This window comes from Microtus pennsylvanicus, chromosome 15 (assembly GCF_037038515.1).
Source record: "Microtus pennsylvanicus isolate mMicPen1 chromosome 15, mMicPen1.hap1, whole genome shotgun sequence".
In the NCBI taxonomy this organism is placed as follows: Eukaryota; Metazoa; Chordata; class Mammalia; order Rodentia; family Cricetidae; genus Microtus; species Microtus pennsylvanicus.
This window is the reverse complement of record NC_134593.1, coordinates 11427084-11440038: the sequence shown is the minus strand read 5'-3', so window position 1 is coordinate 11440038 and position 12955 is coordinate 11427084. Positions and strand designations below refer to the sequence as shown.

The following is a 12955-nucleotide window of genomic DNA, read 5'->3' as shown; positions in this document are numbered from 1 at the left end:
TCTTCAAACATCACAGTCGGCAGTGCAGATCCACGCGAGGCAAGAAGGAAGCCTGGTTCAACACGACTCAGCCAGTGTTGGTTCAGACTTCTAGAGTCTGTCTCTGGCCGTTTATTTTAGGCATATTTAAGCACAGCACCATATTGGAAAAGAGTTTCCTGATGATAATGAACTCGAGCCCATGTGCACCACAAAGCTTAAGACGTGTTTACCTTGAAACTCTTCTCAAAGCACCTGTGACTTCTTCCCTAAAGATGGATTCTATTGACTGAGAAACAATGCTCAAGATATGAGTCTAGGATGGATGGCTGAAATAAACAGGAGTCTGGGGTAGGGGACAGATGTGGCTTGGCTGTACATAGAGAGCAAAACACCAGGCTGTGAGCCACCTCCTCTCCCGTTTGGAAAGTACACGCGACATCTCCCATCTCTTACTGCCTGAGACGTAGTGCTTGAGATAAAAGGTCTAGGGAGGAAGAGTCTGGGATTAACATTAGAGTTTGGGAGAGCCAGGTGTGTCCTGGCTCTACGGATAACACAGGTCACCAGTCTATTAACCACACACATTCCCAGCCTTCTGGGTGGAAACCAGGGACAAACAACCCCGCATGCTTCACATCTGTGAACGCAAGGACCTTGTGCCCTCTACACGGAGCGACAAGTTGTGACTCCTGAGTCTAGGTTGTAAAAGGCATTGGGGCCTTCTTGTTCCCTCTCAGGTGGATTGTCCATGTCCACTCGGGGGGAGGTTAGGGGGCGCTGCTGGAAACACTGAAGCAGCATTCTGGAGTGTTTGCCCCGGGAGAGGAAAGTCCTTTCGCTAAGCCCGTTTCCAACTGCAGCTGTCATAGGAGCTGCGACTTGGAGAGATGGCTCAGAGGTTAAGAGCATTGCCTGCTCTTCCAAAGGTCCTGAGTTCAATTCCAGCAACCACATGGTGGCTCACAACCATCTGTAATGGGTGCCCTCTTCTGGCCTTCGAGCATACACACAGACAGAATATTGTATACATAATGAATAAATATTTTTTTTTAAAAAAGGAAAAGTCTTCTAATCTCAGTGTTGCTTTCAAATGACAGCAGCTCCAGCCTCGACTGCCTCAGGAGAGACCCTGAGCAGGACTCCCCAGATTCCTGACTCAGCCATAAGGACAGTAGATGTTAGCTGTTTTGTTTCATTTTGTTTCCTTAATCTTAACTATTTTAAGCACCAAGTTGTGGGTAATTTATCATGCAGTGCTAGATAATCAGTTGCAACATTAGCACATTAAGCTGTGTTTTCAAGCACACATGACTCATATGTTAGATTTCTGAGCAGCATAAAGAGACAGAAGGTAGAAAAAAACCAGAGTCTGACCTTGACAGACTGGACTGTGTTTATTAATGTACTCAGCTAGGGGCAGCTGCTCTCCCATGGAAACTTGAGTCTGCCAAGGAATAAGCTGCCTGGGACCCTTTATAAGAGTAGGTGAAGGGCTTGGGAATCAAGGGGTTGTTGCAGCTGCAGGGGGCTAGACGTCTCTCCCACTGTCCCAGCTAGCCAAGGAGTAAGATATACATTGGTGAGAAAAGGAAAACGCCCAGAGGAAAAGGTAATCGAGATAATTTAAGTTAAAAGTTTCCAAGAAACAAGCTAAGCTAAGGCTGGGCATTCCTATGTAAGAACAAGCCTCTATGTGTGATTTATTTGGGAGCTGGGTGGTACTCCCTTACCCCCAAACAGTCAAAAGAGTGAAGGAGTAAAACATCACGCAACAATTCTCGACAGAATGTTCCTGGAGAATCAGAAGAGGTCTCAGAAGCTGAACAAGTCCATGGAACCTGCCTGTTGTGGTTCCAGACCTCTCTGGAAAGAGCCAGCAGAAACCCTTCCCTACTGGCGCCGCCGGCACCAGAGCCCTGTCTCAGCACTCCTACTTGTTCAACTGCAACACACACTTAACATTTCTCAGCTGGCTGGCAAGATGGCTCAGCAGGTAAGGGTGCTTGCCACCAAGCCTGACGACCCGAGTTCAATCCCTGGAACTCACATGGTGCAAGGAGAGAGCCAACTCTTGAAAGTTGCCCGCTGACCTCTTCACCTTGTGCACCTGTCCCCCTCCACACGCAATAAATGTGAAGTTTAGCAATGACTAGGCACATAATAAACGATTGTTGATTGAGCAAATACTTTCAAGTGCGTCGTGAGGTTGCTCAGGCTGCAGCTTTGTTTATGCATTACATACACAAGTCACGAGACTGCTCGGGTGAGTGAGTCCCCTCGACTCGTGGCATTGCCTCAGATTTGAAAGGAAATCCCATGTCTCCAATGGTGCAACAATTTTTGTCTCTCCTATGGAAGAGCTGTTAACTTCAAAGGCCTATGATTCTAGAATGTTTCCAATCATTCTAAGATTGAGTTTAAAAATGTTTAAGAATTTGTCGGGCGGTGGTGCACGCCTTTAATCTCGGTACTCGGGAGGCAGAGGCAGGTGGATCTCTGTGAGTTCGAGGCCAGCCTGGTCTACAAGAGCTAGTTCCAGGACAGGCACCAAAGCTACAGAGAAACCCTGTCTTGAAACAAAACAAAACAAAAAAAAGTTTAAGAATTTGAGGTGCTTTGAGTTCTGGGCTTCAGCAGCCTCCTTCAGTGGCGCGTGCTTCTCCAGCTCCAGCTGTCCCAGAGGCAATTTCCTGTCCATCTGGGAGTCATTACTTTCAAAACTCGTATTTAGGTAAAATGGAATCATGTCAGCACTTACCTTTCTTGCTAATTAGCTGTGGTGATTAGAATCTCTTCTTAAATTATGCTCAAGTCGTCGATGAAGAAAGCCATGGCAAAACCATAAAATAATAGGTCATCAATAATAGGTCATCCAAAGGTCTGAAAACTTACTCAGGGGAAAAAATTAACAAAATTGAATTAATGAATTAATGTAGCAATTCTCTTCAAGGCAAAAAGTTTCCCACATATTTAAATAATTAAAACAATTAGACAACTGTAAACCAGGTTTCCAATTCTGTGGTCTTTTACAGTAGGAAGGTTCTGTTGTAAACTGGATTTATTAGTCAAGGATGACCACTGAGAAGGACACAAAGCCAGGATTGCCTGCTGAAGGGTCCTGTAGGTTCTTGTTTTATTTTATTTTTTTGAGAAAGAATTAATTGATTACATCTGGGGAAACCTTGCTCTCCTACTCTCCAGGGAAACCTTATCCTTAACTTCCGCCTCCTCCTTGTTTCCCAGGCCAGCTCTTTCCCGACTCTTCTCGCCTGCCATGCCCCACTGTACTCGGTATCCAGCCCCTTGGCGAGGAGGTTTCCGTGCTGGCATTTTAGGTGGTTCTGCGGTGATTTCCTGGGTGCCTCACACAGGCTTTGTCTCAGGAGTTAGCTTTTCCTTAAGGCCAAATGGAAGGTTAGCTCCATTTCCCACAATGCTTCACTACCGTCCTGTTTCCAGGCCCCCCAATGGTTAATTTTTTTCCATCCATTCAACTCTGCTAAGGTTGAACTGTTTGTTTGGTGAAACACTGGTCATGGTGTTGCTCTGAAGGTATTTTTAAGACGTAACACTTAATTCAGTAGAAGCTTTTATGACAGGTGGGCCCCATCAGTGAAAGCCACGACTGGAGAACTGAGTGTCTCCATGGTGGAAGGAATCCCACTTAAAACTGCAGCAGGGCGATGGTGGCGCACGCCTTTAATCCCAGCACTCGGGAGGCAGAGGCAGGCGGATCTCTGTGAGTTCGAGACCAGCCTGGTCTACAGAGCTAGTTCCAGGACAGGCTCCAAAGCCACAGAGAAACCCTGTCTCGAAAAACCAAAAAAAAAAAAAAAAAAACCAAAACTGCAGCAGGGCATGGAGGAGAGAAAGAGGAGGGGGAGAGAGAGGAGGGGAGAGATTGAGAGGATGGAAGAGAGAGGAGAGAGAAGAGAGAGTGGAAGGGGGAGAGAGAGAAGAGAGAAAAGAGAAAAGAGAGAGATTGTGTGTGCTTTGGCTGCTCTGGAGAACTGGCTAATAAAATTATAGAAAACCTACCCAAAGGAGAGCGCCAAGAGAGTATAGTATGCTGAGCTCCCTGGATGGGACCTTCGAGGAAGCTACCATGTAGTTAAATCTGTTGTGATCAGATTGAGGTGTGATGAGGCACACCTGTTATTCCCAGCGCTGCAGAAATGGAAGGCTGGCTGGTGCAGGCTAGCAGGCGCCATTGTAATCTCAAACAACCTCCCTAGAAGCAGGCAGGTACACTCTGCCTCCTCCAAAAGCTAAGAACTTGGCAGCTACCACCACTTTCTCTAAACCAGAATAAATGTAGGTGTCGCTGATTTTAGCTTTGTATTTGGTTGTGACTTCAAGCTTATGTAAAAGCTGCAAGAATAAGAATATTGGGCATGTGTTGGACTCTAGCGTCCAAACACTGAGGAGGAGTCGCCTCCAGAGACCACCTCACACACCACAGCCGATGCAAAAGCATGAGGATTTTATTAATTCTGTCATGACAGGGTCGCCCAGCATTCGGGAAGCTGAGAGACCTCGAATAGCTGGCACAGACTACTTTTAAAGGAGAAGGCCACAGAAGCAAGGGGGGTTGTGATTGGCTTATTCAAAGAGGCTATTACCAATAATTGGCTGGAGAGCTGTTGCCAGATCAGATGAGGTAAGAGGTCATTTTGACCCCGTTTCCCAGGGGACCAAATCAAAACGTACGTATATGGGTAATTGTTCAGGAACTGAGTACGTGCGTGTGTAGCTGTTAGGTCCTTGGTTCCCAGGGGAGGAGGGGAAGCACTATGGCACGGAGGCTGAGAGGATTCAGAATTGTCAGAAATGGCTTCAGGATTGTCTTAAAGTCTTACACATGTAGGTACATGTGCCCACAGACGCGCGCACATCTTGGAACTTCCACCCGGCTTCAGCTAGTCTCCTCATTTACTTTATTATCTTTTTCTTACTTGCACACGCTCTTCTTCCCTCTGTCCCGTTTCTTATCTTTCCTTCTTTTTCCATTTGTTTTCTGTGTTTTGGATTAACCTATGGCTTCACAAATGCTACTCAAGTGCTCCACAATGGAGACACTCCCCACACCTTTCTCTTCCCGTGGGGCTAGAGAGTTAGCTCAGTGGTAGAGAGTTGGCCTACCATATACAAGTCCCCGGGTTTGATTCCTAGCACTGCAACACACACACACACACACACACACACACACACACACACACACACACACGCTTTCTGAACCATTTGAAAGTCAACAGCATACACTATAACCATGTCTCTTCAGATGCCACAGCCTGTATTTCTCGACGATGGAACTTAACATTGAACAAACTCATCTATTCCAGGAGCCAGTTCAATGGAATCTATCAGTGTGATCTTTCCTCTTAAAGTGTTTTATTTGTCTTTAATAAAGGATTAAGTTGCCCTGCCTTCCTAACCTGGAAATGTCATCTACGGTATGTACTGTGAGTTATAATGAAAATTTAATTAAATATATTTAATATATATTAAATATATGGCTTCAAGCTTGTTTTCACAAACCTTAGGTTTGCAGATAAACCAGCCTAAGCTGTAGTTTTCCTCCTAGGCCCCCTTTGTCCACTCACAGTCCTGGGCGGAACACATGCTCTTGGGAGGCTTTGATTAGCCAGCTCTCTGGCCTATCCTTGTCCTCAAACGCTCTTGACCTGAGTGGTCCTCTTTGCCCTGGGCTCAGCTGGGAGGCACCTCAGCCTCTTGTCTAAGATTCTGTGACGAACGGCTTATTTATAATTAGAGATGGTCTTGGAAATTAGAACCAGATCTGGTTCTCTCTCTCCCAATGAATTCATAACACAAACTCTAAGAGCAGGAGTTAACAAATAGTTAATGAGAAAGTACTGAAGTCACTGGGCACGGGCTTTCCCAACATATGCTCTCTTAGGATTTATTTAATATATTTTGTAGAAAAATAATGCAATTAGGGTAGATTTAGCCCATATCAAAGCTCTGGCTTTGTTTATCTAGAAAGGGGAGCGTTTGATTAAATTACTCTTCATCTGAACATAACACAGGCTGGGGACATCCCATTAGGGGTATAAAGATGGACCACTGAACAGTTAACTGGGACCAAAGACTCACATGATGTCACAGGCCTAAGCAAGGAGAAAGTGTCTTCATTTGGAAATATTTTGCTGTACCTGTCAGAGAGTCTGGTTAAAATGACTCGTCAGAGAATGCTTGTTTGGGGTCTAAAAATGGAAGTCACACAGTAAGCATGGTCCTTTTGGCTGACTCGCGTGGCATGGGTTTCCCGCAGATGAGACTGGAGAAGGTTCACCACACTGCGGAAATTAAGGGGATTTGTTTGTGTAGTGTATGTGAGTGTGTGTGAGTGTGTAGAGTGTGTGGGTGTGTGACTATATGTGAGTGTATGGTCTGTGTATGTGTGTGAGTGTGAGGAGTGTGTATGTGTGCATATGAGTGTGTCTGAGTGTGGTGTATGTGAGAGAGTGTGGTATACGTGTGTTGGAGTGTGAGGGTATATGTGAGAGAAAGAGAGGGTGTGATTGTTTGTGATCAATCAAAGGTTTTTCTTAGTCTAGGCAAGGGTTCCCCCACTGAGTACACCCCCAGTCCGAGTTACTTAAAAACATTTTTTGGGAACAATGAAAAGAACTTAGCTCTTTAAAAAAGGAGTGAGTTTAAGTTAAAAATCTGATAGGGGCCGGGCGGTGGTGGCGCACGCCTTTAATCCCAGCACTCGGGAGGCAGAGGCAGGCGGATCTCTGTGAGTTCGAGACCAGCCTGGTCTACAAGAGCTAGTTCCAGGACAGGCTCCAAAACCACAGAGAAACCCTGTCTCGAAAAACAAAAAAAAAAAAAAAAAAAAAAATCTGATAGGGAAGGGCACACATGTTTAGTGTTTACTAATCAGAAATCTCCAGAAGCCAATTCCCCCTTTGTGGAAAAAAGACTTGTGTTTTAGAGGAGGTGTTAGGAAACTTGATCCATAAACGAATTGCCTCGTAGAAGCTGGATGTGGTGGTCCCTGTCCAATTCAGCACTCGGGAAAGAAAGAGGCACCAGGATGAGCTCAAGGCTAGCCTCGTCTGTGGAAGACCCTGTCTCAGAAAACAAAACAAAATGAGGAAAAAAACACTTGAAAACTGAAGGCCAATCTTACCTTAGAAACCAACTAATAGGGGCCTAATCAAAACCAGGAAGTTACTAATAAAGTTTATGAAGACAAATGGCAGGGTTACCCAGTCTAATCTACACCGCCTTGTTCTGGAACCCCAGATGGCTTTGAGTCCATGGGAGGCCTGCGAACTAAGTGTGACCATCCCTGATGAACCCTAGGACTCCGTGCACTTGCCCTTAGCCACAGTACTGGAGGTGAGGTCAGGTCTAACTCCCACATCTAATGCCCACAACAGGCCGTTCATTTCCATTGGTGAGAGCCAGTGGCACTTCCTCGGACACCCCCTTTCTCAGGGCCTGAAGGAAATAATGTTTCCTTTTGCACGAGGTTGTAGAAAGTAGTTGAGTGCCTAGAGAGAGGTCCTGGATTTTTCCTTCCTTCCTTCTGCAAGTGGTTTTCTACTTCTTAATTTCCCTGGAATCCAGAAAGACTGTTCCCCACTTCCTCCCACGGAGGCGGCCTCGGCAGTGAGCCATCCAGACACGTGTTCCAATTGCCGGGCGTTTTCTCTACTAAGAACAGCAGGGTTGCATATAGCACCCACATTGTGTGTCATCGGCAACATGAGCAGCCTCCTCCAGTTTCCCAGAGCAGTCTAGACTACACCTGGTGCCAGGTCCCCATGAACCAAGGCACAGTGTCCTGCAGGTGGGAGGGATGAGGACGATTGCTGTGTTTATTTCACAAGAGCAGCAGGGTTGTGAGCATGTGCTGCTGTTCAAGACTGTATGGCCAAACCGGCATCACCAAGATTCTTTTTTGTTTGTTTGTTTGTTTGTTTTCCAAGACAGGGTTTCTCTGTGTGTTGCTTTGGAGCCTGTCCTGGAACTAGCTCTTGTAGGCCAGGCTGGCCTCGAACTTACAGAGATCTGCCTGCCTCTGCCTCCTGAGTGCTGGGATTAAAGGCATGCGCCACCACTGCCTGGCTTCATCACTAAGCTTTGGATCTATGTTGCTTTCCTAAGAGTTTCAGAGTTAGCTCTGATATTGAAGTCTTAGATCCACTTTGAGTTCATATTTTACACATGGTATAAGGTCAGAGCCCAGTTTCATTCCACTGCGTGCAGATACCCAGTTTCCCAGCAGTGCTGATAGAGAAGATTGTCTTTCTTGGTGTGGAATGGTCTTCGGTGGGCATTGTGTTATTTTACCTTGAGAAAAGGAAACTTGGTGAGTTAGAATTTACACCTCACCTTCTAGACTGCCATTCGCTTTTCAGTAATTTGTACAATCTATTCATTTATAACATTTTTTCTTAAGGAACAATGAGAGTAGTAGGTTTATCTGGCATAAAGGTCCTCAAGGGGTCTGCCAGACTCAGGCGTGCCTCCCACGCGTGCCTGTGCTGGAGGTGAGTCCAGACTCGGGCGTGCCTCCCACGCGTGCCTGTGCTGGAAGTGTGTCCAGACTCGGGCATCCCTCCCACGCGTGCCTGTGTTGGAGGTGAGTCCAGACTCGGGTGTGCCTCCCACGCGTGCCTGTGCTGGAGGTGAGTCCAGACTTGGGCGTGCCTCCCACGCGTGCCTGTGCTGGAGGTGAGTCCAGACTTGGGCGTGCCTCCCACGCGTGCCTGTGTGGAAGTGTGTCCAGACTTGGGCATCCCTCCCACGCATGCCTGTGTTGGAGGTGAGAGTCCAGACTCAGGCGTGCCTCCCACGCGTGCCCGTGCTGAAAATGTGTCCAGACTCAGGTGTGCCTCCCACACGTGCTTGTGCTGGAGGTGAGTCCAGACTCGGGTGTGCTTCCCACGCGTGCCTGTGCTGGCACAGGAGTTGAGTCCAGACTCAGGCATGCCTTCCACGCGTGCCCGTGCTGGAAATGTGTCCAGGCTCGGGCGTGCCTCCCACGTGCCTGTGCTGGAGGTTGTCCTGAGTGCTGGGGTATCCAGGTTGAAGGATATTTAAGAGGTGGAGTCTGGAGAGGGGCTGCTGTCTTTAGGGCCTGCCTGAGAAGGGATCAATCAACATAGTCTCCATGGAAAAGGGTTACTTTCTTCTTTTTTTTTTAGTATACATTATTTTATTACAATTTTTTTAAAAAAAAAATAACAAGAGAAAATGCAACATCCTAAAAAAATTTACTGGTAATACAAATTCCTATGTATGTTTGCTGTGCTACCATAAGAAATTAAAGAAACCATTAAATATTTAGGAACATTCAACATCAAAAGCTTTAAATCTAACTGTATGTTGTAGCCCCCCAAAAAGCTACAAACTCCTTTTTTACAAAAGTATTTTCTCTACAAAGAATCTCATCAGCTATACAAAAATCTGTACAGTTTTTATACTGAAGCTAATGTTGAGCTGCACTTGAATTTCACATTCTTAGCAAAATAAGTTGCCTGAGCACATACACTCCACACATTTTAGGACAGCCATTTCTTCTTCTTCTTCTTCTTCTTCTTCTTCTTCTTCTTCTTCTTCTTCTTCTTCTTCTTCTTCTTCTTCTTCTTCTTCTTCTTCTTCTTCTTCTTCTTCTTCCTCCTCCTCCTCCTCCTCCTCCTCCTCTTCCTCCTCTTCTGGTTCATTCTTCTTCTTTGAGCCTGTTGGCCTACCAGGACCCTTTTTTCCTACTTCGCTTTTGCCCTTGACACGGTATGCAGCAATGTCCTTTTCATATTTCTCCTTTAGTTTAGCTGCCTTCTGCTCACAGGGTTGTTTATCTTTGGCCAACTGTTCAGACCACATCTCACCCAATTTTTTTGCAGTATCTCCAATAGACAGGCCTGGGTGTTCACTTTTGATCTTTGGGCGATGTTCAGAGCAAAACAGGAAGAAGGCAGACGGTGGTCTTTTTGGAGCATTAGGATCCTTTTTCTTTCCTTTCTTATCACCTTTTGGAGGAACGTAATTCTTCATCTCCCTCTCATAGCGAGCTTTGTCGCTCTTGGCCAAATCTTCGAACTTCGATTTTTCCTTTGCAGACATGGTCTTCCATCTCTTGGAGCACTTCTTGGAGAACTCGGCGAAGTTGACCGACGAGTTGGGGTGCTTCTTCTTGTGCTCCTCGCGGCACGTCTGCACGAAGAAGGCATACAAGGACATCTTGCCCAGCGGCTTTTTGGGGTTTCCCTTGCCCATCGCTATCTGGCGCGAGCGCGTCCCTCCGAGGCCGACACGGACACTTCCTTCCCCAAGCTCCGGCGAGAACTGGCTCCTCGAGAAGGGTTACTTTCAGAGAATTTGCCTAGCTCCTTGGCAGCCTCTTTGGCATCTCTCACACCCACATCATCTCTCTGCCACCTGGACTTCCATTATTGTGGTACCACCCACCATGAGGACCTCACCGTAGCCAAGCTCAGCCTCCAGAAGTGGGAGCTCAACAAACCTCCTTTTAAATAACACCGCCCAGCCTCAGCTGTTCTCTTTTTCTTCTTAGTTCAGTATTCTACAGTTGGAGGTCTTCCCTCGTGAGGCACACACATTCCAGTGTAAATAGGAGGAATGAGAAGCTTTAGTTCCACCGGTGGTGGTGGTGCATGCCTTTAATCCCAGCACTCGGGAGGCAGAGGCAGGTGGATCTCTGTGAGTTCAAGGCCAGCCTGGTCTACAGAGTGAGTTCCAGGGACAACCAGGGCTACTATACAGAGAACCCTTGTCTTGGAAAACCAACCTAGCAAAGCAAAGCAAACAAAGCCTTGCAGTACACACTTGCAGAAGCAGATGCATTCCTGGAACTCACTGGCCAGCCAGTCTGCATCTCTAGTTGGGTTCAAACTTGTTACGTATGCAACAGTGGCCTTGAACTTCTTAGCCCCCTGCTCCCACCTTCCAGGCGTGGAAGCCACCAGACTGGCTGCTCAGGTTGGAACCCAGGACCCTGTGTGCTAGGTAAGTGCCCTGGACTGCTCTGCACCCCACTTTCTTTTTATTTCTCAGAAAGGCTCTCACCATTGCTGCCCAGGCTGATTCATCTGGACTCTGTGCCTTGGCCTCTGCTTCTGTCCTGCCCCTTTATTGAGTCTTTACCTTTATTGAGTTCTGGGGAGAAGTGAAAAGATGGGAAAAACTTCCGCTTTAGGGACAAGTCCATATTCCACGGAGGGCGGGCCAGGGTATGGGGCCACGCTGGCCATCCTGAGGCAGCAAGTCCCTCTGACAGACCCGGGAGAGAGGACCAAGGCCCAGAAGGGGAAGCAGGGGAGTCTAAAGATAGACTGTACACAGCTGTACCAGGGAGAGGCCCCAGGATAAGTGGAATATCCCGAGAGGTGCTGGGGCCCGCCCTTTTGTGGCTATTTTTAAGCTGCTCAGGCATCAGTACGTGCTTGTCTATGCTAAGAAACACTGGTGTTTGTATCATCTAAACAGGAAACACGAAAGACCAAAGTGCCAAAACCTCTAAGTTTTTTCCTCCTGTGACTCTCGCATCTACCTCTAACACATGTGTGCACATGATTTTATGATCTAATTGAATAATTAATCGCAGAGCAAAAAAAAAAAGGTGAGGAGTTGACACAGGCTTTTGCTGTGTGGCCTATACTCGGGGCTCACCTTGCAGTCCAGGCTGACTCACAACTTACAGATAGATCTTCCTGTGAAGCCTGCCCAGTTCTGTCACTACAGGGGTCCGGTAAATAGCATATCTTTGCTTGTTTGTTTACTTGAGATACTGTCTCTCTACAAAGCCTTGGCTCTTCTGGAATTCATTGTGTAGACCAGGCTAGCCTAGAATTCACAGAGATCCTCCTGCCTCTGCCTCCTCTGCTGGGATTAAAGGCGTGGGCCACCATGCCCAGCTAAACAGCAGATTTAAATTGTAGATGAGTTACCGATATTGCCTGGCTAGCTTAGCCCCGAAATAACTGCACAGAAACTGTATTAATTAAAACACTGCTTGGCCCATTTGCTCTAGCCTCTGATTGGCTAACTCTCACATCTTGATTTAATCCATTTCTATTAATCTGTATATCGCCACCTGGCAGTGGCTTACCAGAAGAGATTCGGTATGTCTGTCTCTGGCGGCTCCATGGTGTTCCTCCCTGACTCTGCTTTCTTCCTCCCAGAATTCAGTTCTGTCTACTCCGCCTACCTAAACTCTGCCCTATTAAGCCAAGGCAGGTTTTTCTTATTCATTAACCAATGAAAGCAACACATTGACAGAAGGACCTCCTCCACCAAAGGTCAGCCATACTGGTGATCTCCGAGTGTTATGGAGAGACCCTACCTCACTGACTAAAGTGGAAGGGCGATTGAGGAAGTTTCTTGATCTCAGCCCCGAAACCTCCATAGTCACAGTTTATGAATACACACACATATCTGAGTCCCATCCACAGAACCCATGTAAAAGCTGCAATGTGGTGGTGACACAAACCTTGAGGTAGGTGGGTCTTCGTGAGTTCAAGACCAGCCTGGTCTACAAAGTGAGTTCCAAGGAGAGCCAGGGCTGCTATACAGAGAAACCCTGCCTTAAAAAACCAAACAAACAAAACCAAACAAAGCCTTGCAGTATACACTTGCAACCCCAGTGCTGCGGGAGGCAGAAGCAGATGCATTCCCGGAACTCACTGGCTAGCCAGCCTGGCCTAAGCAGTGGGGTTCAGGCCACACAGAGGAGATCCTGTCTCACAAAGCAAGGAAGATGGCTCCACCACGCCTGAAGCTGACCTTTGACCTTCACACACATGCACACATGTGTGCTCATAGCCACACACAGACCTGCATATACCCTCAACAAACAAATGGAATAATGGTGGAAGACTTTCATTTATGACTCACGATTTGCAGTGTAAGCAAGCTATGCTACCAAAACAGAGATTCATGAAGCAAACTTCTATGGTTCAGATAGGTAGGG

The 12955-nt window shown here is 46.9% G+C and overlaps 1 pseudogene; it reads right to left on the bottom strand.

Annotated features, from left to right (window-relative positions):
* Positions 1-645: 645 nt before the first annotated feature.
* Positions 646-10308, bottom strand: LOC142836121 (high mobility group protein B2 pseudogene; annotated as a pseudogene).
* Between the last annotated feature and the right edge of the window lie 2647 nt (positions 10309-12955).